The 4,075-nt window shown below is 43.3% G+C and overlaps 1 long non-coding RNA gene across 1 annotated transcript; it reads right to left on the reverse strand.

Moving 5' to 3' along the window:
- Nucleotides 1-310: 310 nt before the first annotated feature.
- LOC135373380 (uncharacterized) lies at nucleotides 311-2,294 on the reverse strand. The gene is made up of 2 exons (XR_010416431.1): nucleotides 2,008-2,294; nucleotides 311-461 (listed from the first exon to the last, which is right to left on the reverse strand). It is a non-coding gene; the product is annotated as an uncharacterized LOC135373380 (long non-coding RNA).
- Between the last annotated feature and the right edge of the window lie 1,781 nt (nucleotides 2,295-4,075).

Below are 4,075 nucleotides of genomic sequence, written 5' to 3' on the forward strand. Positions count from 1 at the left end.
TCTGAAGATCCCATTTATAATGCACTCTAAGAAAAACCGCAAAAAACAAAAAAAAGGGTACTACGTCTGGGTACCCCCATTGAAAAATCCTACAGGAATTCTCACAAGAAACATCTCACAGAATCGTAAGCGAAATTCAATGGGATTATTGCCCAGATTATTACTGGTTTTCTCATAGAATTTCTCACAGGATCTCTATGAGATCTCATAAGGCTTCTCTTAAGGGCTTCTCATAGACATTCTTATAGCGTGTTTCTCACAGGACGCAGTTCAAATGTTCTTATAAGATGTGCAGGAGACAGTAAAGAAATGACGTTCTACACCAAATGACAATCTGTGTCATCTGTTCACCCTTTATTTAAATCGTTCAAAAAATTTTTGCATGTGCAGAACAAAAGTACTCAGCCTTGAAGCCTTCGGTAGATTTGAGGGGTTCTCATTAAGATGTCGCTGATATGCATCTGAAAGAAAAATAGAAAAGAAAGCAAGACTGTCATAATGCCAATTGTGACATTACGATGCTATATATGTGCTCTTGTTTGGAAAAAGCCATTCTGGCAAAGCATGTGTGTGCAGAAATTGGTTGAAGGAGCATAGGTTTTAGAATACAGGCACGGTACAATTAAAAACACAGTCTAGAGCGGAAAGGCCACTACTGTGATGCACAAGCTCAGTTCAGCCGGATTATTAATTTATACTTGCAGATAATGGTGACTACTGTGCGGTATCAGCTGTTTTAGCGATGATAAGGCATATCGCTGTCAAGAGATAATTGTTGCGAGTCATATAGCATTCCAAGGATTTAATTTTCACGCTCGTTTTATGGACCTAACACATTCTGCTTTATGCACCTTCCGTAGCCTGCACCCTCTGTAGACACGGTAAAACTTACCGTAAACACATCTACACGGTGTTTACGGTCTTACGTTTGGTAGAGAATGTGCAGAATACGGAAGGTGCCGAAGGCAGAATGTCTTATAGGCTCGTAGAAAGAGCATAAAAATCGTATACAAATAAAGATGCATAGCAGTCATGCATCTAGAGTAGTCATACATTTTGGGTTACTATTCAAACGCGAGAGAACAACATCAACAACTTTATTACAGGATGATGGTTGGGGAGTTTCATCGTCAGGGGCCGTACTCTATACCCCATTGCTGGCGGTGAAGCGGGGAATGAAAGAATGAGCCCCTTCAGAATAAGGATCGAAGTCCAGTGGTGTCCAGAAAGATGCTTTGCCCCTGGCCCCATCGGCACACCAACGGAGAGATTTTGTAACAGTATAAAGTACAATTCGACTTGCGCAGCGAGAAAGTTGTAAAAAAGATGCAATACAAATATACAATCAAGCAAGTCCTAAAAAAAAAACAGCTTGAGTCCATAGAAACCATGCGCAGCGCATGGCAAGACAAGAAATGTCATTATGTATAATGTGTAAGTGTTTGTAGTACTTTCCTCATCTCTCACCCATACCAAAAATTGAAGAGGCGTGGAGGTTACTACAACTATTGAACAAATACGATATTTGATGGTTCGCTGGGGGAGATATAATTTTCACTAGCGGGAGATCAACAATATTCTAAATACATCATTTTGGAAGCTTCAGTACAGTACTTCCGATATTAGCGTACGCTAAGTTTGTATACCTCAATCATTTAAAAATTTTGGACGTTACACCGAGCACCTCACGCAAACAGTACATGAAACTGGCTATAGTTGACGCGATGCGTGGACGGATTCGAAAAAAAAAAAAAGACTAGCACATTACGGCCAGTCGAAACAATGTGAGGAACTGGCCTTCTGAAATAAATTTTCGCACTCCAAAACACGAGGGATGGGTATATTTTCTTCCAGTCGTAATAAGATCACTCTCGGTTTCTGCACAAAAATAGATAAATCTGTAAACCTCCCAAAGACGCGTGTAGTCAATTACACAAATGCAATGCCCTCTACAAATGCGTACTCCTGAGATGCAGTCACGAGGTTGAATGAGATGACTGAGCTTACCTCCACGCATTTTTACTTCTGCTCGGTTGAACCCAACCACGCTGCCGTCCTCAGCATACCAAAACGCTAGTTTAATGTTCTTGTTGAGGCCTTTCTATGTCGCTGTCTCGGACTCTGTGATAAAACTTGCCTGAAGTATCGCTTCCATGCCGTCATCGATGTAGTTTACGTGGACGTATATTGCGTATTCGCACCAGACTGCTGCACCGTTCACTACATGTGTTTCAATGGAGACGCCAAACGGTCAAACCACGACCGCCACGGACTACTACTAGATCATCTTTCGGAGGCACGGTGCCAGTCTGAGAGAGAGAAGCACAGTAGAGAGAGAAACATGGCGCCAGTCTGTCGCGTCACACAGAGGGGGGCTGCTGTGAGAAATTCGATGAGAAAGCGTTTCTCTTCTTACAGGTCTTGAGAGAAATTGTGAAGTTCTCTTAGAAGTCGTTAGAGATCTTACAGAGTTGTGCATCTTTATCACAAAAACCATCCGTGAAGCTTCTCTTAAACGGCGACTCCCCAACAAAAACGTGTTGAGGTAACAGTACGACATCAATCGTGTTCCGTACGATATTTCAGCATATACAGTTTCTCAGCCCCAAGTGGCCCAGATAGTGAGAAAATGAATATTTTCCTTTGAGTGATTTGGCGCTCCTCCAGGAAAAAGCAGTCCAGCAACACTGGGCTTCATCTCACCGGTGTTCCTCTACGGTTTTCTGTAGGTTTTGCTCTTCCCGCTGGCGAATATTTTCGAACGAAATCTAGGAAGCAGACGACTGGTCATCCATGTGGCATGAAGAAGTTACAAAGCGCGTGCCCGAAAAACAGCGGGTGGCCCACACGAGACTACCGGTGACGTCACGCATCGTACAGGAGGTGCGAGAGGGAACGTTCGGAAGTTTCGGTTTCGTTTTGAGCTTTCGAGCTCTTTAGCGACTAAGGAGCCCCCACTGCCAAACCGATTTTATTTCTCATTTCAGAAGAATGTATCGAGCTCATTTACACAGCTGTTATAATAGCTTCGGATTGTCCCGGAATCTCCCTTTAAGATGCACCATCCGAAGTTCATTTAAATGATTTTTGTGCGCGCAAATATGTTATCTGTAAGAATGTCCGTAGGAATCTACATCCTCTGTGAGAATCCCTAAAAAAGAAAGCTCTAGTCTTGTAAGAAAGATTCTAGGATTTTTCAATCATTGGGATGGTGCAGCTGAAGTAAGTCATCCGTGCCAACTCTTTTTTGATCGTTCGTTATTCGCCTGCCGACTCCAAGTCCCTTCCTCCGTGAGGTGATAGCATCGCGCGTAGGTACACGAACCGCAACTAACAGACACCGGCCTAACGACAAACAGCCGACTGTACGACTACCCTTTGAGGGCTCAACAATAGAAAACCTTTTTTTTTCGATTCCCCCGTTTTTCTTTTTTCTTTCCTTCCTTTGTTTCGATTCCGCCTTTTTTCTTTTTTCTTCCGTTTCCTATTCGTTTCCCCCCTTTTCCTTTTTTCCTTGTTTTTTCGGAATAGCAAGTCGGCTCTTTGCCTGGCTAACCTTTCCTTTATTTTTTTCTTAATAAACCACCCCTAAGAGACTGACAGTTAGTATGTCACTGAGAAGTTGCACATGGCTCACTAGAATTCACTACCCACTAGCATGACCTGCTGTGACACAGCACACTGCGGAAAGAGGAGTAGGGAGATTAGGAAAAGGGGTTATAGAATTCCAGAACACACGATGGTTTCCGCTTACTACGCTGTTAGAAAAAAAAATGTATTATTACGAGTGGTTGTCCGTTAAAACTGACGGACGTTCGACGGCTTCGTACGAGTGGTGCATAACGTCCGTTTCCACTGGAACAGTGTGAAAAGCAGTTTTTGACGGTGCAATCATCTGTATCTTTATAGCACGTTCGTTCGTATGCTTCAGAAACGGGTAGAACCGTATTCGCCCAGCGCCCTTTGCGTTACAGAGAGGGGTATTATCTTCGAAATCCTCCCACTAGAGGACACCACGGCTGTGTCGTTGACCGTTGACCTGTTTTCCTTTTCAAATTTCCGATGGCGGCGACAG

Source organism: Ornithodoros turicata, chromosome 1, assembly GCF_037126465.1.
Source record: "Ornithodoros turicata isolate Travis chromosome 1, ASM3712646v1, whole genome shotgun sequence".
Lineage (NCBI taxonomy): Eukaryota > Metazoa > Arthropoda > Arachnida > Ixodida > Argasidae > Ornithodoros > Ornithodoros turicata.